A 22,719-nucleotide genomic window follows, 5' to 3' on the forward strand; every position below is an offset into this window, starting at 1 on the left:
AACCTGGGCAATTGATCTTTATCAGCCCATTTTAAGTCAATTACCCTCTCCTTGCCAAATTACAGCCTCCTCCTCACAGCTTCCCTTTACTAAGCCTTTCTGTTCATTGCCTTTGAGTAAAGAGGTGTTCTTGCCTGGATCCAAGGTGAGAAGGTTTTAGACCCTCTTCTGCTTCTGAAGTGGTGAATATAGGAGCTTTACAGGGGCCATTTTGCAAACCTTCCACATCCCCTGAACCTCAAGTCAGGTCTTATCTTAGTCTGGGCAACAATATACAACTAGATGGTGCAGTAGATAAGAGTATTGGACTTGCCCCCAGAAAGGTGTCAGCCCACATCCTTCTTCATGTACTTACTGACTGAGTTGCCCTGGGCAAATTATTTAACCTCTTGGCCTACAGTTTCTTCACCCTTAAAATCTGATAGGATTGCTATGAGGATCAAATGAGAAAATCTATAGGAAGTCCTTTGCAGACTTTCAGCTGCTGTATTAATATTAGCTACTGTTAAGATCAATCTGCTCTTTCTGAAGGGAAGCTAAGGCCTGGCTAAAGCACAAGCTGCCCTTTTAAGACTTGGATGTCTTGACCCTGAAAAGGTCCTTTCTCAGCTCTATGAGAGTCACAGTGCTAGAATTCTGCTTGTGTGTCTGCTGTCCATAGTTGGAAGGTTCACTTATTACACAAGGGAGTTGAATAGACTATTAACAGAGCACTGATTACTCATACTTTCCTATAGTACCCAATTAAGGGGTATGCTGGAGCAGGTCCAACCAGGTCAGAGAGCTGGTCATTAAATTTTCATTGTGAGCATTTATGCCTTGGAAATCAGCACATGCTACAAATCAGAACTTTATTTATAGTTTTGTTGATTGTTTGAACTTAAGAAAGCAACAGAGGGAATGTTATTAATGCAGATTAAAGTGAAAAGTGTTGCCTGGGTACATCCCCCCTCTCTAACCGGTTGTTAAACATTTACCATCATACCCCTTACTGAAACCTCTTCAGGAGATAGGAACTTGAGTCATCATGTTACCTTGAAAAATGTATTTGGAGACATAGAATCATAGTTGAAGGGACCTCAGAGGAAGAGACTAAACCATGAATAAAGAGATGAAGTGTCATCTCTCCATCTCCTGAGACTATCCCTAATTTATCTTGTTCGTATCTTATTTGTACATAGTTGCTTGCATGTTGCTCCCCTCATTAGACTGTGCTGTCCTTGAGAACACAAAACTATTTTTGCTTTTCTTTCTATCGCCAATACTTAGAACAATGTCTGGAATACAGTAGATGTTTAATAAACGCTGATTGGCTGCCTGACTAATCTCTTTTCTTCAAACTAGCCTGTTTACTGATCTCTGAACTGGGCACTCCATCTCCCATCTCTCTCTTTGCACATGCCACCCTCCATAACCATAGTGCATGCCCTCCTCATCTCTACCTCTTAAAAACCCTGGTTTTATTCAAGACTCAGCTCATGGGCCATTTCTTTGAGGATGGCTACCAGATAAAATCACAATTTTAGAGCAGTCGTCTAGCCTGTCTACATCTGAAAAAAACAAAATTCCCTCCATAACAAGAAACCTTTATCGACTTGGAGATATAAATACAAAAAAAGACAGTCCCTTACCTCAAAGAATTTGCAATCTAATGTGGGAGGGCAACACACAAAAGAATCTGTAAAGGTTGAGGGGAGAGCTAACCAGAGGGGGTGGGGGTGGTGAGGGAGATGGTGAAGTCACAGAAGCTCCAAAGTGTCCCGTAAGGATTAGTGATCGATAAACCTTTGCTTGGAGACCACAGTTGCAGAAGACTCTATCCCCTATCCAAGGAGTTCATTCCATTTTGGGGTAGCTTTTTTTTAGTAGGATATGTTTTTTTGATGTTGAGCCTGAAACTTTGCAACTTCTGTCTCGTTGTGCCCTCTGGGGTCAAGTGGAATAGGGCTAATCTATCTTCTATATGACCACCTTTCAGTTCCTTGAGGACAACTATCATGATCCCCTTGGTTTTTCTCTCTTCCAGGCTGATTATTTCTAGCTTATTTTGTTGTTCAGTCATTTCAGTGGTATCTGATTTCCCATGACCTCATTTGGGGCTTTCTTGAAAAAGATACTGGAGTGCTTGGCCATTTCCTTCTCCAGCTCATTTTATATATGAAGAAACTGAGGCAAACAGGGTTAAGCAACTTGTCCAGGGTTACACAGCTAGTGAATGTCTGAGGTTGGATTTGAACTCAAGTCTTCCTGACTCCAGGTCCAGTGCTCCATCCTCTGTACCACCTAACTGCTCCTTTCTAGTATATAGGATTGTTTGGAGAGTTGGAAGGGTCCTCAGAGACCATTAAGTACAAACCTCTCATTTTATATGATAAGAAAAATGAATCAGAGAAAATTAAATGACCTACCCAAGGTCATTCAGTGGGGAAAAACAGGTGAGGAGTGAACCCAGATTCTCTTATTGCAATGAATTTCAGTATGAAATTTCTAAATCTTTTTCAGGCACCCTGCTTTCTAACTTTGTCTCTGCAACCTTTTACTTGTGATTAACTGATCTTTTGAAAATAAGTCTAAACCTCCCATCTATCTGTATTTAATTTCATCTTATTTGATTTGACCCAATGACCTAACCTGTCAAAATCTTGTTGGATCCTGACTGTCATCCAGCAACCTCTCTCAGCTTTGTGTCATCTGAGAATTTGATAAGGATGCTTATTATTTTATACTCTTGTTTACCACTTACAGTACTTTGAGCCTTCTTTTTCCACCATTCCCTAGAAAGTTCATCATCTGGTAAGATCTGCTAAGTAGACTTGTTGCTCATACCACATCACTACCCTCTGCCCCTTTGATTAGAGGCAGAGCCTCCATTTAAGGAGTTGACTCAGCATGGACATGTCTTCACTTCCTAGACTACTTTGGGTCTTCTCCAGTTTATTCATCATGGCCTCCATCCTGGGTAGTTCCCTCCAGCCCCCATCTTTTACAGCTTCCTTTTACTTATCTTCCTGCATTAGATTATAAAACTCTTGAGGACAGGGACTGTCTCTTTTGTATTTATATCTTCAGTTTTTGACACATAGTAGCCCTTAAAAATGTTCATTGACTATGATTGTCTAATTGAGTAATAAAAATGTTAAATAGCATTGGATCAAGTGCAAATCTCGGAGTGACTCCACTGGAGATCATCTTCTGAGCTGATATTAAACCACTGATGTTTTCTCTTTGGACCCTACCTTTCAGTCAACGTCAGATCTAATTGTGCTGTAGTTTAGCCAACATCTACCCCTCTGTCTTAATAGGTAGCATAGCACTCAGTATTTATATTATACTTTAAGTTTTTCAGAGCACTTTAATAGCATGTAGTAGCACATATATTAGAATGAGTGGCTTTGTCCAATACAGCATTTCCTGATTCATTTTCATTGAATTTGGAAGCTAGTCCTGGCTCTGCCACTCTTTAACTATGGAAGCTTGGGTTTGGGCTAAGAAAGTCCCTTAATACATAGTTTCAGAAAAACCTGGGAAGATTAATATGAACTGATGCAAAGTGAAGTGAGCAGAATGAGCAGAATGTACATAGTAATAGCAATATTTTAAAGCTAATCAACTGTGAAAGACTTAATAACTCTGATCAATACAATGATTCACCATAACTCCAGAGGACTCATGATATAAATGTGATCCACATCCAGATAGAGATTTAATGGTCTGGGAGTAAATACTGAAGGATTTTTTTTCTTTCTTAATTCTCCTTCCCTTCACCACTCAGAACATGACTAATATGGAAATATGTTTTGCATGATTTCATTTGTATAAAGGGGATCATATTTCTTGCCTTCTCCATGAGTGGGGGAATGGGTAGAAGAAAGGAAAGAGCTTGAAACTGAATATTTAAAAAAAATTAAGTCCATTAACAGCTCTGATTATTAGTTTCCTTGTCAGTCAAATGAGGGAAATGGAGAAGGTGGTCTTTAAGGCTTCTTGTAGCTTTGAGTCTAGAAGCCTATGATACCTACTAACTGAAACTCTGTTACTGTTTGTTAACACCAAGACTCTTGGAGCAGGTCCCACAGAGTCAGATCATATGAGATGAGCCCTATTTTACATGCTGATGTGGGTTGTGCTAGCTAAATATTTTATGGAGTGCTCACAATATGCAAGGTACTAGTGGTATTCTAGCATCAATTACACATGTCACAGATACATTATAACATAGAATCTCAGACTCTCCCCTGGGAGAGACATCAGAAGTCATCTCATTTAACCCTTTCTATAGCACTCCACAACAGTGGTCATCTAGCTTCTGTTTGCAGTATAAAAAAATGATTATTAAATTAATGAATTGGAAACCTCTGTATTCTTCCATTGTCCTGGTGACTCATTTGTTTATGCAGACTGTTCAGCCTTGATTAAAACTGTTAATGATGTCCAGGCAGTGTGACTGTTTGACTCTCTAACTCGTTTTTATTCTATAGTCCCTAACTAGCAAACAATCAAAAGAGCTAACATTTATATACAGTTTTACTAAGGTTTGCAAAGCACTTTACACACTGTATCCCATTTGATACTCAGAACAGCCTGGGAGGGCAGAGCCAAGATGGCGGAGTGAAAGCAACAACTCACCTATGCTTTTAGACAAACTCCTTCAGATAGCTCTAAAAAGAGAATCTGACCAAATTTTGGAGGTGCAGATTCCAATAGGAGATAGACTGTGGCAGATTCAAAGCCCAGGACAGACTGGAAGGTCCAAGGGAAGCATCTGTTCCATAGGGGTGAGCCCACAGTGCACAGCTCAGCAGAGTGGGAGGGCCCCAGGAAACCTGAGTCAGCAGCAGGCAGAACTAGCAGAGCCCCAGCCTAGAGTGAGAGACCAGCAGAGCTGAGTCAGTGACAGTCGCTGAGCACCAGATACCAGCACAGCAGCTCCTGAGACTTTCAGCCCACAGATTGAATGTCTGTAAGTCACCTACTTGAAGTTTCGGGAGCCAGGATGGCAGAGTGATCAGTAAATGCTTTTTCCTCCCACCTTGAGGACCTTGAAAGAACCATAAAATATTTCTCCAGAAAAATCATGGATAAGCGGAAACAGCAGAGGGGGCAAATAGTCTCATAACATCTGAGGTTAGGAAAATAACTAAGGGGGATTCATTCTACTGTGGTGGAGGCAAACCAGAAGAAAAGGGGGCCCAGGGCAGAGAAAACTTGCACTAGAACCTAGGCAAGCCTCAGCACCAGGAGAGGAACCACAGGAGGGGTGGAAAGTCATACTAGGATCCAGGCATGCCTCAGCTCTCCAGGGGAAATGGGAAGACAATAGGGCAGCTAGGATCACCATCCCCTGGGCTTGTCTTTGCCTCAGTTCAGCTGAGGAGATCGCCGCTGACTAGACCACCCCTCCCCAAAACCTAACAAGCTAACTCCAGGGCAGATTGGGGAAACACAAAATAAAAAGATAAAAAGACACGTGCTCTTAGCTTTTTCACACAAGTCAGCTCAACACCAAGTTCTGCAGCTTCTAACTGAAAGAACCAAAAGCCACAACACACAACACAACATGTCATGTTAAAAATATGGTTTAAGTATGCGAAGGGATTGTAACAGGAGGTGTGAAAAGGAGGAAGCAGAACATGGTAAATTACATCACAAGAAGAAGTACAGAATTATAGTAGAGGGAAAGAGGGGAGGGAGATGAGTATTGTTTGAGAGGTACTTTCATCTGATTTGGTTCAAGGAGGGAACAATAAACTTAAGAATATAATTGTAACCAGCTCTATAGGCAGTAGGAGGTGAAGGGGAAAGAAAGGGGAGGGAAGCTAAAAGGGAGGGAAGAAGCAGCAAGGGTAAAGAGAAGTAAAAGGGAGAGGGGCTAAAAGAAGGAAGAGAAGGCTGCAGGAGGTGGTGGTGAAAAGTGAAAACTATTGAGAAGGGGAAGGGAGACTGGAGAGCTAAAAGCGCAAATGGTGGGAAAGATGATACAAAATACACAGATTGCAATCATAACTGTGAATATGAATGGAATGAACTCTCCCATACGATGGAGACTGATAGCAGAATGGATTAAAAGCTATAATCCAACAATATGTTGTTTACAAGAAACACATTTGAAATGGAGGTATACACACAGGATAAAGGTCAAAAGTTGGAGCAGAATATATTGTGCTTCAGCTGATATAAGAAAAGCAGGAGTAGCAATCCTAATCTCAGACAAAGCAAAAGCAGAAATAGATTTAATCAAAAGAGATAAGGATGAAAACTATATCCTACTAAAAGACACCATAGACAATGAAGCAATATCAGTATGAAACATGTATGCTCCAAGTGGTATAGCATCCAAATTCTTAGAGGAGAGGTTGGGGGAGTTGAAGGAAGAAATAGACAGCAAAACTATACTAGTGGGGGACTTCAAACTCCCCCTCTCTGAACTTTATAAATCTAACCTCAAAATAAACAAGAAAGAGGTTAAGGAGGTAAATAAAACTCTGGATAAGGTAGATATGATAGATCTCTGGAGAAAACTGAATGGGAATAGAAAGGAATATATCTTTTTTCGGAGGTTCATGGCACATTTACAAAAATTGACCATGTACTAGGACATAGAAACCTCACAATCCAGTGCAGAAAGGCAGAGATAATCAATGAATCCTTCTCAGATCATAATGCAATAAAAATTATATGTAATAAAAGGCCATGGAAAGGTAAAGCAAAAATCCATTGGAAACTAAAAAATCTAATCCTAAAGAAAGAGTGGGTGAAAGAAGAAATCATAGAAACAATCAACAACTTCATTCAAGAGAATGACAATAATGAGACAACCTACCAAATCTTATGGGATAATGCAAAAGCAATTCTTAGGGGAAGTTTTATATCTTTGAATGCCTACATAAATAAAACAGAGAAGGAGGAGATCAATGACTTGGGCATGTAGTTGAAAAAGCTAGAAAAAGAACAAATTGAAAATCCCCAAGTAAATACCAAATTAGAAATACTGAAAACCAAAGGAGAGGTTAATAAAATTGAAATTAAGAAAACTATTGAATTAATAAATAAGATCAGTAGTTGGTTTTATGAAAAGATGAATAAAATTGATAAACCTTTGGTCAATTTGATTAAAAAACAGAAAGAAGAAAATCAAATTACTAATTTCAAAAATGAAAGGGGTGAACTCACCTCCAATGAGGAGGAAATTAAAACAATAATTAGAAATTACTTTGCCCAACTTTATGCCTATAAATTCAAAAATCCAAATGAGATGGATGAATATTTTAAAAAATACAAATTGCCCAGATTAACAGAACAGGAAGTTGAATACTTAAACAACTCCATCTCAGAAAAAGAAATTGAACAAGCCATCAATGAACTCCCTAGGAAAAAAATCTCCAAGGCCAGATGGATTCACAAGTGAATTCTATCAAACATTTAAAGAACAGTTAATTCCAATACTATATAGACTATTTTTGAAAATTGAGGAAGAAGGAATTCTCCCAAATTCTTTCTATGATACAAATATGGTTTTGATACCTAAACCAGGAAGAGACAAAACAGAGAAAGAAAATTATAGACCAATTTCTCTAATGAATATAGACGCAAAAATTTTAAATAAGATTTTAGCAAAACCAATCTAGCATCTTATCACAAGAATAATACATTATGATCAGGTAGGATTCATACCAGAAATGCAGGCCTGGTTCAATATTAGGAAAACTATTAGCATTATCAATCATATCAACAACAAAACTAACAAAAACCACATGAGTATTTCAATAGATGCTGAAAAAGCTTTTGACAAAATATATTCCTATTAAAAATACTGGAGAACGTAGGAATAAAGGGGATTTTCCACAAAATAATAAGAAGTATCTACCTAAAACCTTCAGCAAGCAATGGAGATAAGCTAGATGCATTTCCAATAAGATCAGTGGTGAAACAAGGATGTCCATTATCACCACTATTATTCAATATGGTACCAGAAATGTTAGCTGTAGCAATTAGATAAGACAAAGAAAGTGAAGGAATAAGAATAGGCAAAGAAGAAACTAAGTTATCACTCTTTGCAGATGATATGATGATATACTTAGAGGATCCCAGAGATTCAAGTAAAAAACTACTTGAAACAATAAACAACTTTGGCAAAGTTGAAGCTTACAAAATAAACCCACACAAATCTTGTGCATTCCTATATATTAGCAACAAAGTCCAACAACAAGAGACAGAAAGAGAAATCCCATTTAAAGTTATGGTAAACACTATAAAATACTTGGGAGTTTACCTGCCAAAACAAACCCAGGGACTATATGAACACAATTACAAGACACGTTTTGCACAAATAAAGTCAGATCTAAGTAAGTGGAAAAACATCAGTTGTTTGTGGGTAGGCTAAGCTAATATAATAAAAATGACAATTCTACCTAAATTAATTAATTTATTTAGTGCCATACCAATTAAACTATCAGATAATTATTTTCTAGAGCTGGATAAAATGATATCATAATTCATCTGGAAGAACAAAAGGTCCAGAATATAAAATGGACTAATGAAAAAAAACCCTAGGGAAGGTGGCCTAGCTCTACCAGACCTCAAATTATATTATAAAGCAACAATTATCAAAACCACTTGGTACTGGCTAAGAAACAGAAGGGTAGACAAATGGAATAGACTAGGCACCCACTCAAGACACAGTAGGCAAGGAATATAGCAACCTCTTGTTTGATACACCTAAGGACCCCAGCTTCTGGGATAAGTACTCACTGTTCAATAAAAATTGCTGGGAAAACTGGATAACAGTGTGGAGGAAACTAGGCATAGACCCATGCCTGACACCATACACAAGAATAAAGTCCAAATGGGTACATGATCTAAGTATAAAGATTGATACCATGGACAAACTGGAGGAGCAAGGAATAGTGTATTTATCAAATTTATGGAAAAGGCAAGAATTTTTGACTAAAGAAGAGATAGAAAGCATTATGAAATGCAAGATGGAAAATTTTGATTACATCAAACTGAAAAGTTTTTGCACAACCAAGCTCAATACAACCAAAATTCAGAGGGATGTAGTAAATTGGGAAAGAATTTTTACAGCTAATCCCAGGGATAAAGGCCTCATTTGTAGAATATATAGAGACCTGAGTCAAATGTACAACACAAGTCATTCCCCAATTGAGAAATGGTCAAAAAATATGAACAGGCAATTTTCAAAGGAAGAAATTAAAGATATCTATAACATGAAAAAACGCTCTAAATCACTTTTGATTAGAGAGATGCAAATCAAAAGAACTCTGAGGTACCACTTCATACCTATTAGATTGGTAAACATGACAGAACAGGAAAATGATAAATGTTGGAGAGGATATGGGAGAGTTGGAACACTAATTCATTGTTGGTGGAGCTATGAGCTCATCCAACAATTCTGGAGGGCGATTTGGAACTATGCCCAAAGGGCTACCAAAATGAGCATACCCTTTGACCCAGCAATATTGCTTCTAGGACTGTATCCCCAAGAGATCATAAAAATGTACCCACATGTACAAAAATATTTATAGCAGCACTCTTTGTAGTTCCCAAAAACTGGAAATCAAGGTGATGCCCATCAATTGGGGAATGACTGAATAAATTATGATATATGAATGTAATGGAGTACTATTGTGCTATAAGAAATAATGAACAGGAAGACTTCAGAAAGGCCTGGAAAGACTTATATGAACTGATACTGAGCGAAAGGAGCAAAACCAGGAGAACTTTGTGCACAACAGAGACCACACTGTGCGAGAGTTTTTTCTGGTAGACTTGAAACTTTGTAAAAATGCAAGAACTTAAAAAAAAAAAGAATTTCCCAATGGTCTTCTATGACAAAATGCCTTCCATACTAAGAGAAAGAAATATGGAATTCATTCACAGAATGTAGCAGATAATTTGTGTGTGTGTATGTATTATGTTTTGATTTGTTATGTAATTTCTTCCTTTTTTTTTAGTTTGTCTACACAGCATGACTATAGTGAAAATGTATTTAATAGGAAAGTATGTGTAGATCCTATACAGAATTGTATGCTATCTTGGGGAGGGAGGGGGGTGGTGGGAGGTAGGCAGGGGGAAAAAAATCTAAGTGTTATGGTAGTGATTGTAGAACCTTAAAAATAAAAAAAATAAAATTAAAAAAAAAAACAGCCTCATGAAGTAGCTGCATTTTTTAGAAGTAGAAAGACTGAAATTCTATCAGTTTTCAGTAACTCCCTGTGTGAAATTTCCTTCTGGCAGGCAACAAGGTGGTAAAGTGGATAGAACACTTGGCCTGAAGTCAGAAAGATCTGAGTTTCAATCCAGCTTCAGGCATTTACTAGCCATGTGACCCTGGGCAAGTCATATAACCTCTGATTCCTTCAGTTTCCTCAGTTGTCAAATGGGATAATAATAGCTATTTCCTATAATAAATAGCTGTAATATAATAGCTATTTCCTATTCCTATAATAATAACCTATTTCCTAGGGTTGTTATGAGGATTAAATGAGTTAATATTTGTAAAATGATTAGCATAGTTCCTGGCATATAGGAGGACTTTAACAAATGATCATTTCTTTTTTTTTTTCACCTGCAATTTATAATCTTAGAGATTTGGGTGGGGGAAATGGGAGGTTAAGTGAATCTACCATGGTGATTGTTGTTTTAGTGTATATCTGAGATAGGATGTGCACCAGGTCCTTCTTTCTCTAAGTCCAACCACTCTGTCAGCTATGCCCCACACTGCTTTTCTATAGAAAGATACTACATACAGAATTATGCTGATTTTAAAGATGAGACAGAGATACTGACTTGACCATAACTGTAACACAGCCAGGGAATATCAGTACTTATCTTTAAATTCAAACTACTCCTGATTCCAAATCCAGTACTCTGCTGCACCATTTTTGCGTATTGACAATCATAATCAATAAATAGATTTAGTCTCAAAATAACAGAAGTGATTGTAGAAATATAGACAGAATTCTGATTAAGAAGTTCCTCTAACCCCTTGCCGTTGGATCTCTGCCTCTCATATTGGCCTACACTTGTCTATTTATTTATTTATTTTATTCTATCACCATCATTCCACCTCTAGCAGAATGTGCCTAGAGGTTGGGCAATATTTTTTGAGTTTAGTTTTAGTCTCTGTATTCTCAGTGACCAGTTCAATATTTTGCATATAGTAGATGCTTAATAAATGACTATTAATGCTATGCTTTGGGCTTTACCCAGAACTTTTGTGACCTTTGGAGATCAAGTGACCTTTGGCAAGTCACTTGATTTCCTTAGGTCTCAGGTTCCTTGATTTGTAAAATGAGGAAGGCTGCATTTGATGGTCTCTAAGATCCCTTTTTGAAGGCAGCTAGGTGGCACAGTGGATAGAATTCTGGTCCAGAAGACAAGAGTTCAAATTTGGCCTCAGATATTTTTAGCTGTGTGATTCCCATAAGTCACATAATCTTTTTGCTTTAATCCTCTAGAGAAAGAAATAGCAAACCACTCTGGTATCTTTGCCAAGAAAGCCCCTGGACAGTATTAGTGTGCTATAATCCATGGGAACATGAAGAGTTCAGTCATGTCTGATTCCTCATGACCCTATTTGGACTTTTCTTGGCAAAGATATTGGAATGATTTGCCATTTCCTTCTCCAGTTCATTTTACAGATGAGGAAATGGAAGCAAACAAGGTTAAGTGACTTGCCCAGGTCACGCAGCTAGCAAATGTCTGAGTCTGAATTTGAACTTGCCTTCCTGATCCCAGCTCCAGTGCTCTATCCATTGTGCCACCTAGTTGCTTCCAAGAAGGGACCTTAGAGACCATCAAACCCAGCCTCCTTGGCACTAAATACCTGTGAGACATTGAAAAAGACAGTTAAATTCTCTAAGCTTTACTTTCCTCATCTGTAAAATGAAAAGATTGACTGAGTGTTCTCTAAGGTTGCTTCCAACTTTAATCTATGATCACAAATCAGAATTTCTATTCCAGAAGCTCTTATTAGCATATGAGAAGAATGGAAACTCAAAGTCTCCTCAAAGTTAAATCATAACTGTGAATTTACAGTAAAAGAAAAGGGAAAGTCAATAGTCAACTTCACTCACCATATATATGCATACACACATATGTATTTATCCATCTACAGATAGTTATAGTCACATATCTAGCAAGTTTCAGAACTGATACTTGAATGCAAATCTCTCTTATTCATGTACAGGATTCTGCTACACCATTTTTACCTGCTGATAGTGGTAATGAATGGATAGATTTAGTCTCAAAAAGCATAAATGAATGCATGTATACATACATGCGTATACATATAAGACAAACATGTATTCCTTTATCCTTCCAGTTTGAGACCTCTAATAAATTTGTACTCCCTCAAACATATGAATGGAACTACTCTTCGGTAAGAAAATTTGTGAAAGAAGGATCACCAACCATGATGCTCGTGAGGATCTCCATTTAGTTGTTAGAAATACCCCAAGCTCTTTAGAGTTGAATTGAATTAGAGGTTCTAATTCATATTTTCTTTTCATTGTACTCCATTCTCCCTCAGAGATTTTATGGGCTCATTCCTTGTGTCTATAATAACTATTACTTTTCCTGGAGTTTAGCTCTGGGAACAGGTGGTGGTAGTAGAGTGAGCAACCTTGATCATTTTCTGGGGATTTACCAGTTGGCTGCATATTAGAATGTATGCTAATTATTTAAGTGTTCTCTCTGAGAAGTCTCAGTGTTGGGATACTCTGTATAAAAAGACAGACATCCTTGGTTGCATGCTTGATTTTTCTTTTGTAGGGAGTATGAGGCCTTCAATTTGAGGAAAAATGGCAGTTCTTTTGTTGTAGAGAATCATTCACCATAACTGTGGACTTGCTGTACATCTTAATTTCTAGCTTTTCCAGAAGCTAGAGGGAAAAGCTCATTTACTTAGCAGACCTCAAGACATGATTGGCCTTTAGGATTTCCCTGCTAGTGGTAGAAACTGTCTTCCCTCACATTCGTAGATCTCTCTTTGAGATCTGTCATAGTTAAATTTATGGACTTCTGAAACCAGTTGTAGTACCTGGGTGATCACCAGCAGCCTATTGGATGTTTCAGACTGGATGTTCATAAACATTTTAAACTAAAAATAAACAAAACTGAATCCATAATTTTTCTTTTCAAGCCTGTCTTTTAATTTTCCCTATATCAGTTGAACAGACCACCATCTTTCTAGTCTCAAAGATGAGCAACCTTGGTATTATACTAGATTCTCTTACTTTTTCCACATATACACACAGTTGCCCAACTTTATTTTTACCTCCACAATATTTCTTCTATAGTCCCTTTTTCATTAGTCACTCAACTACCACCTAAATCAGGCACTCATCCCCTTTGGCCTAGATTATTACAATACTTTCCTTATTGGTCTCCATAACTTGTGTGTCCCCATTTCAATCTATCTTCCACAAAGATACCAAAATAATTTTCCTAAAGATTTCCTAAACCTACAAAAATGAGGGGAAGTCTGACCATATCAAATCAATAAATCCCAAAGGTACCCTATGACGTCAAGGATCAAACATAAATTTTAGCATTTAAATCCCTTCCCAAACTGATTCCAACTTACCTTCTTGTAAAAGGAAATGACCTCTGAAAACATATGGAAGTGGGACATGACATATCCAGATTAGGGCATAAGGATCGAATTTAAGTAAAATACAGAGTTAATGAAGGGTAATAGTATAGATAAAGGATGAAAAGTTAGGTGATAATCAAATTTTGGAAGTATTCAGAATTTGCTATTTTATCTTAGTGAAATTGAAAGTGGTAGACATGAAATGTTTTTCAGGAGGGAAGTGACTTGGCCAGATCTGTGACTTGAGAAAATTATATTCATGCCTAGTTAAGGTTAAATAGGAGAAAGGAGATATTAAAAACAGGAGATCAATTAAAAGAACTACTACGAGGAATGCCAGCTGGAGGTAGTAGTAGGAGTAGCAGTAGCAGTAGGAGGAGGAGGAGGAGTAGTAGTAGTAGTAATAGTAGCAGCACCAGCAGCTACCATACATAGATATTTAGTGTATGTCATGCACTATACTAAGTGCTTTACAAAAATTATCTCACTAGATTTTCATAAAAACCTGAACCATATTGGTAATTATATGAGTAGGAAGAAGAGGTTGAATGTGAGAAATCTTGGGGTGGTAGAATCAATAAATCTTGACAAATGTGAAAGAGAATAAAGAGTCAAAGATAACTCTGGAGGTAGACAGCAAGTAATTTCCCTATCCAAAGTATAACATTAAAACCAAGTGGTTTTGCTGCTGAAAGATCTACATAATAATGAAATGTGGGTCAGGTAGGCATAAAAGAATGGCCTTATTATTTCCTTTGCTTATTTTTCTTCCTGGCTCAAATTCAGAAGCGTATAATTTCTAACTTTAAATGAGATAGTTGACTGTGACAAAGGTCTATAAGCTTGGTCCCAGACATGAATTTTAAAAAAGGCTATCCAACTTTCTGGGCACTTTACACAACTTGTGATGAATAGATGTGGTAGCTCATAACTTTGGGCTATGATTAGAAAGCCCCACTTTCTTCAACCAATCTTTGTTTAGTACATTCTCCAGTCTGTCTTGCTCATACTCTTCTAGACATGTTGCAGCATTTTTGTCCTCCCTAATATGTTCTAAGAACTAGAAACACTACCCAATCTATATCCTGATTGAAACAGAATGTAGGGGAAATATTACTTCCATCACCATCCCCTTCAAGGCATTCTACGATAACATTTTTTTGACTGTCTTGTCACATTTTCAATTCACACTGAGCCTGCAGACCATTAGACCAAAAAGGTCTTTTTCACAGGTATGAGCATCTAACCATACATGTCCCATTCTATTTGTCAAGTTGATTTTTTAAAATCCAGATATAGAACTTTGCATTTATATATGCTAATTAAAATTCATCATATTCCGTTCAACAAATCTTTCTAGACCATAGAGGCCTTTTGGAATTGAAATTTTGTCCCCCAATGCACTTCCCTTCACTCCAGATTGTACCTCTTCTATATCTTCATCCATGTCATTGATAAAAAATATTGGGTTTTCCATGTTGAACTCACTGAGAGTAGCTGTATGTGCCACTGATCATGGGTTTCCCCTTCTTGTTCATTATAATTTTTGCTTTGTCCTTCCCAGTTCAAATATTTTCCTTGAAAAATAAAATAGATACAAAATAAAGTTTGAGTAGTTCAGCCTTCTTATCCATGTTGTTATTATCCCACAAGCAATGGTCCTCTCCTATCTTTGACCCCTGTGCTTGTCCCCAGTGTAGCTAACCTGAGCTTTGATCTGTCCTTTCTTTGTATTCTTAGGACTTGTTAATAGCTTTAACTCACTTTGTACCTTGGTACTCCTGTTACAATCTTTAAAGCCTCATGCCACTGTCTTGTGTCATCCTCAGTTAATTGCCATCAATACTATCTTCTACACTTATCTTTAAGAGTTTACTGATGAGTTTCCTTTTCACATAAGTGGCTATGAAGCAGCTACTTGGTGCAGTGGATAGAGTGTTGGATCTGGAGTCAGGAAGGTTTGAGTTCAAATTCTACCTTAGATACTTAACTTTGTGACTCTGGGCAAATCCCTTAACTTCCCTCAGCTTCCTCATCTATTAGATGAGGATAATAATAGTACCTACCACATAGAATTGTGAGGATCGAATGAGATAATCTATGTAAAGTGCTTTACAAACCTTCCAAAACTATACAAATAAATGCTAACAATTTTTCTTATTATTTTTTTGCTCTTAACTTAGCAGGTGTCTGTCAGAAAAGCCCCATGATCAGGGAATATGGGGACCAGAAGCTCATATCCTCATATTTTGTCCTGTGACTCAAAAATGTGTTGGCAAGCTGTCGAACTAGCCACCACTTCTGGTACGGTTTGTGGGAACCCAGCAGAAGAAAAGTGGGACCTACTGAATTTATCAGAGGCAGCTGAGAAGCTAACTCCTCAATAGGGGGTTCTGAAAATACCACAGGAGAGTGGAGTGTGTGTTTGTGTTAGATCTGACTGTGAGGCACCAGTGACATCCTCCTCCTTAATCTTTTTTCCTTAATGGCAAGCCATGTTTCCCTAATTTGTTGGCTTGTCTTAAAAACCTGCACACTGCATCTGAGGGCAGGAAGAACACTGGTTGGGCGAAAGTGGAGCTATATCACCTGAGATTGCGATTGAACTCACCCTACTAGCACAGGGTCACCACCACTCAGTGGCCAACTGTGCTAAGACACAACTGATGCTGCTGCCCTGTTAGCCCCAAATTCCCCAATGCAAGTTCCTGGTCTGGGATGTGTAGTAGACACCTTTCAAATTTGGTGGGTGCCTAAGACCATGAGAGCCAGCATTCTCTGATGACTTACTGATCAGACACATTTCCAGTGGAGATGATGGGGACCATGTGAAGAGAAGCTAAGTGTGCAACAAGCAATAATTAATGAATATTTATTAAAAGCCTACTACTCTGCTAAGTACTGGGAATGTAAAAAGAGGCCAAAGACAATCCCTGCTTTCAAGGAGCTTGTATTCTAATATGTACAAAACAAGCTACACATAGAACAAACAAGAAAACACACAAAGGGAAAACACTGGGATTGAGAGGGATTGGAGAAGGTTCCTATAGAAGGTGGGATTTTAGTTAGAACTCTACCCTGGTTGCATATTCTTACTATAAACCTCTTCTGTTAAATGCTCAGACTTTTGAGCACCTCATTTCATCCCAGCATCTAGCATGAACAAGAGGGTGCCATACATATCAACATACTGCTTTGAGCTCTAGTCCTAGAAGTACCATCCTCCTTTTGCTAACCCATGAAATGGGAGTGGGGGTATCCCTGACAGCATCGGTCTATCACTGAATCCTTCTCCAAGGCAGATGCTCTTTCTTTATGCAGGTCACTGAGCAAGCACCACGCTGAGCTACTTTGGTGCCCTCTAGAAAAGTCTCAGGGAAATAAATCACCTCCTGTTGGAAAGATAATGTTGCCGACACTTGTCTGTCTGCCCTGAGACCAAATGTATGTGTTAAACACATGGCGTGATAGAAAAAATCACTGCAGACTCAAAGAAACTAGCACATACCTTAGGCATCAATAAGGTCCAGAATCATAAATTCACAAGGGACCTTTGAGGTTATCTAGTCCAAACCTTTTCTGAACAAGACTTCTCTGCAGAAGTGCTGAGAAGTGGTCACATGATCTTCTCTTGGACACTTATTACAATGATCAGAACCCTCAATTTCATGAATCTCCCCATTCTACTTTTCGTAAACTTGAGTTATGAGGAAGTTTTTGTCATAGGAAATGAAAATTTGCTTTCCTACAATTTGTCCCCAAAGCAGATATGGCTTTATCCCTCTTTCACTTGATAAATTTAAATGTATGATGATGTCTACCATACAGATGGCTATTCTCCCTACCTATAGGTCTCTTCTTCTCTAAGAAGACTCCCAGTTGCTTCAATCATTTGTTGAATGGCATGATCTCCACTCCCTCACCTGGATAAGCTCAATCTTGTCAGAGTGTCTGTAGTTTATAGAACTGAGTATCCAGGGGATCAGGGTCCAGAGTAGATTGTAGTGTAACTCTCTCTTAATTCAACCTTAAGTCATCCTGGGTTTTTCGGGTATTAGTCACACTGCTGATACAACTTGAACATGTAGCTCATAAAAAAAGCTTACAGATCTTTTTTATAGGGATTATTGTTTCTGCATGCCTCTAACAACAATGCATAGGACCTGTGGTCAGTGGATCTCAAGTCAGATAACAGTTCTCATATTTAGTCCCTTTGCAACTTTTAACAAATCATCTGGGTTTCATCTGTAAAATGGGGAGAATGAACTAGACTTTATTTTCTAATGGTGTTAAACATAAATAAAAATGTATTCCTTTCTGCGGCACATTGACTTAGTTACAGATTAACAATATCTAAGTTCTATTGTATTTTGTTAAATACAATTTATCTTTATGTATTTTGTTAAAATTTCCCAACTATATTTTACTCTGGTTCCTACTGAGTTTGAAGTCTCTGGACTAGATGATCTCTTAGCTATAACTTTATGACCTTATGAAGAAGCGCCTAGGTGGTACAGGGGATAGTGGACTGGGCTGGGAATTGGGAAGATCTGGATTCAAATCTGACCTCAGATACTTACAAGCTGGGTGATCCGGGGCTGAGTCAGTTAACTTCTGTTTGCCTCAAATTCCTCATTTATTAAATGGGGATAATAACAATATCTACCATGCAAAGGTTTCGTGAGTATAAAATGAGATATTTGTGAAGTGCTTTGCAAACTTTTCAGTACCACATAAGTGCTGGCCACTATTAATATTATGTTGTAATTGTGTGAAATTTGCTTAGTCCAAATGTGTATCCCTATTATCCTCAGTCTATCAGTCTTGCAGTTTGCTCCTGCCCATAGGATAGCTCTCATTGCCTTTGGACAATACTCAGCTTCTATTCTTGGGAGAATATTATGTGCAACATCATCAAAAGAATAATAATGTTGAAAAGATGGACATTTTTCAGGTGGTTGCTTAGGATCACTAAAAGAACTTTGTGAATTTGAAGCAAAGTAGATAAACATTGACTGGGGAATGCCTGAGTGAATTGTGGCACATGAATGTAATAGAACATTACTGTCATAAGAAATGATGCATACGAAGAAGGAGAAGCAAGTGGGGACTTATATGACTTGATGCAAGATAAAGTAAGTAGAACAAGGGAAACAAAAAACAGAATAATTAATATGAATGGAAACAGAATGATTAATATAAATGGAAAGAAAATAAAAAACAAAGCTATAAAAATTGAATATTATAAAAATTATAATGACTATGATTGGCCTTCAAAAAGAGATATCAAAAGGTACCTCACCCAGATATTCCCAGAAATGGAGGTCCACAACTACATGTGATGTCAGAATTTTTCAACATGTTGATTAATTTTATGGAATATTCTTCTCCCCTTTTTGATTTTTTTCTTATAAAGGATAGTCCACTGGGAGAGGGTCAGAGAGGGATACAGTGGGAAATGTAGTTACATAAAAGTAAAAGTTCAATAAAGTTATTTATTCTGTTAAAAAAAGAACATTGCAATTTCCCCAAGGAATTCCTGATTATTTTCTTCTTCCTGCTTTCTTTTGGGTATGTTGACTATACTCAGTGTCCTTTTGCCTTTTGTTCTTTTTAAGTTCTAGTATCAAGATGAATATAGTTAATTTCCTCTAGCAATAAGTCCACTTATTGGTCATTGGACAAAAGATCTCATATTTAGAATACTGACAGTTAAGTTAATGCTTCCATACAGTCTAAACGTTGTGTGAGTACACTCTATTCCCATTTCCACCACTCTTCCACCATCACTCCAGAAATGCAAAAGGGGAGTATATGAGATTGAGGGCTATTTTGTATTTTGCTCTGTCTAATGAGTTGTGAGGGCCAAAGCATCCATCACCAAGTAGTCATCCTATTGGCTAAGAGCCTCTCTATCCTTAGCCATTGTCTTGGATAGCAGCCATAGTTTGTTGCAGGGACTATAGTCAGTGCTTCTGCTGAATGGTAGAGTCTGCCAAAACTTATACTTCATGGCCATAGCCATTGAGAACCCATTGACCCTTGGCCAGAGGTTGTTTAAATTTTTTATTAATGGCTTGGATGAAAGTTTATCAAATTTGATAAATGGCAAGGACTTACCAAATTTGTGTTTCCAAAAAAAAAAAATATGCAAGAGTTAGTTAATGTGTTGGATGACAGAATCAATATATAATTCACCTTACATTATTTCCCTCCATTTCTATCTTCTATATGTTTTTAAAATCTGAGTTCCCTGTGCATTTACACCAATCTCTTTAGACAGCTTACCTCTTTCTTCCTCATCAACATTATTTCTGTTTATCTTTAGAATTTTTCTCTTGAGGCTTTCCCATCCTTTTGGACTAATTTTCCCTGTAGAATTTTGAGACTTGGGATTCTACCTATTCTTCCTCTAAATTCTTTGAAATCTGCTCTCTTAAAGTCTTTGCGGGGGGGTATGACAGACTATCTCTAGCTTTGGCAGTCTCTCAGGTTATTCTTGTGGATAGATATAGACTATGCAACAGTACACTTTGGTTGATTCAAGCAGAAATTAGTTGAATGGTAGGATCAAAGAGTGTTCACTAAGGGATCAAAGTCAATTTGGAGAGGATCTCTAGTGGAGGACTGGTAGGATTTGTTTTTAGACTTGTGATATTAACATTTTAATCATGCTCAACAAATTTGCAGATGACACAAAGCTAACACACTGGATGAAAGAGTCAGAATCCAAAAAGGTATGATATGGCATAAAGTTGGAGTGAATCTAATAAGATGAAATTTAATAAGGATAAGTATGAAGACATATTTGGATTTAAAAAATGTCGTAATTGCAAGAAAGCTAAGTCATGACTAGATGGAAGTTTGTTTAAAAATCTGTTTTGGAAGGATATAATTTTTTATCATTCATTCTTCTTTGTCCATACTATGACCTCCATTTGCTCTCTCTTCCCTCTGTCATTTCCCAGGTTCTGAACAGGTTTCACTTACTTCCCTTCCCTGTCTCGATTCCTTGGTGAACCAACTCCACATTATCCTCTATTCCTGAATCTCTTGCCCCCATAGCCAATTATATCTTGCCAAACCAAAGCCCTGGATACTTCCACTATCCTTCTTCTTTGCTCCTCTTCACATGCTGTTGTTGAATAGAGCTAGAGGAAATTAAAAATTATACTGATGGAATCTACAACAAATTCATTTTTATTCCATCTAAACTGGACCTTCATTGTGTCAAGGGGATCATTCTATTCCTATTTAATCAATTCTCTATCTCACTTTCTACAACAGTGCACTCAAAAAATTGAGACTATTCACTGAATGCTGCTCCTTCTTTACTCATCTTCATTTTACATCATTCAGACTTCTCTATCTCCTCTTTCACACTAATCTCCAATGAAAAGGTGACTTCTCTTTTCCAAGGCTCTTGATCCAATCCACTCTAGTTTTCTCCAGAAAATTGTTCCCAAAATTGTTCTATCTCTTATCTTCAATCTCTACTTACTGGCTTCTTTCCTTCTGCCTACAAAGAAGCTCATATTTCTCCTTGCCTTAAAAAATCCAACTACATCAAAACCTCACTTGATCCTATCATATCCTCTACCTATTGCCCATCTTCTTTCTCTCCTCCCTTTAGTAGCTAAATTCTTGAAAAAGTCATATACTAATTGATGCTTTCACTTCCTACCTTCTCACTGTATCCTAAATATGCATCATGGCTTCCTGATATCTTGACCATCATTCAACCAAAATGACCTTTTTGCCATTACCAATGAACTCTTAAAGACCAAATCTAATGGCCTTTTAAAAGTCTTGATTCTTCTTGACCTCTCTCCAGTGTCTGTCACTGTTGCTTCCTGTCTGGATGCTCTCTCCTCTTGGTTTTTATGATACTGTTCTCTCCTGGTCCTCCTCCTATCTACCCAACCTCTCCTTCTCAGTCTTCTTTACTGGTTCTTCCCCTATGTCATAGCCACTGACCATTGGTATTCCCCAAAGCTTTGTCCTAGACCCTCTTGACATTTTATTTAAAATTCCTCTCCACCTTGCACTCCAGACTTCCTCTACCCATACCTAGGTTCTTTATCCTGAAGCTTCACTCCAGCTCTAGAATTCACACATTGGAAGTACCCTTTAATTGGATGGTTTCTCCCAGAACTTCCTTTTAAGAAGGATGCCTAGCCCAATAACATCTTTCTTCCTCTCCAGGCTGTACTCTAAACTTTTTTCTACTATTCTTCCCATAAAGGGTACCTTTGGCGCCCTCCCCTTTTCAGTTTCCTTTTCTATGTTGTCATTTTTTCATTAGAATATGAACTTATTTAACACAATGACTGTCTTTCTACTCATATTTGTATTCCTACTGCTTAGTTCAGTGCCTGGTACATACAAACCCTTAATAACTGCATGACTCTATCCCATCCAATTAAGTGATTTGTTTTATCATCTCCTATGTTCAATATCATCTCGTAGAAGAGGATTCCCAGATTTATACATCTGACTCTAGTCTTTCCTCTGACCTATAACCCTACAGCACCACCTGTCCTTTGGACATCCTAAATTGGATTTCTTGTAGGTATCATTTATTCAATATGTCCAAATATATTTCTCCCCTCTACCCCCTTTCAGCTTCCCTATTAACACCAAGGGTAACATCATCCTTCTGACCTTGGTGGCATCCTTGACTCTTCACTCTCAGTTACTCACATATCTAAACTATTGGTCAGGTCTTCTCATCTCTACTTTCACAACATCTCCTAAAAGCCTTCATTTCTCTCCATTCATTCAGCTACAACTCTAGCTCAAGCCCTCATTACTTCTTACTAGGTTATTGCAAGAACCTACTTCACTGATCTTCTTGTCTCATTTCCCAGCATTCCAACCTATCCTACACTCAACTGATAAAGTGATTTTCCTAAATGTAGATCTGACCATGTCACTCTTATGATTAACAAGTTCAAATGATCACTCATTGCCTCCGGGATTGAGTATACCCTTCTCTATTTGACATTTAAAGGTTTTCATCACTTGATCCCTTTCTAGTCTTCTATACGTCATTCCATATATTCTGTTATCCAACTTACATGACCCTTCATGGTTAACCTTTA

This window comes from Notamacropus eugenii, chromosome 1, assembly GCF_028372415.1.
Source record: "Notamacropus eugenii isolate mMacEug1 chromosome 1, mMacEug1.pri_v2, whole genome shotgun sequence".
Taxonomy (NCBI): Eukaryota; Metazoa; Chordata; class Mammalia; order Diprotodontia; family Macropodidae; genus Notamacropus; species Notamacropus eugenii.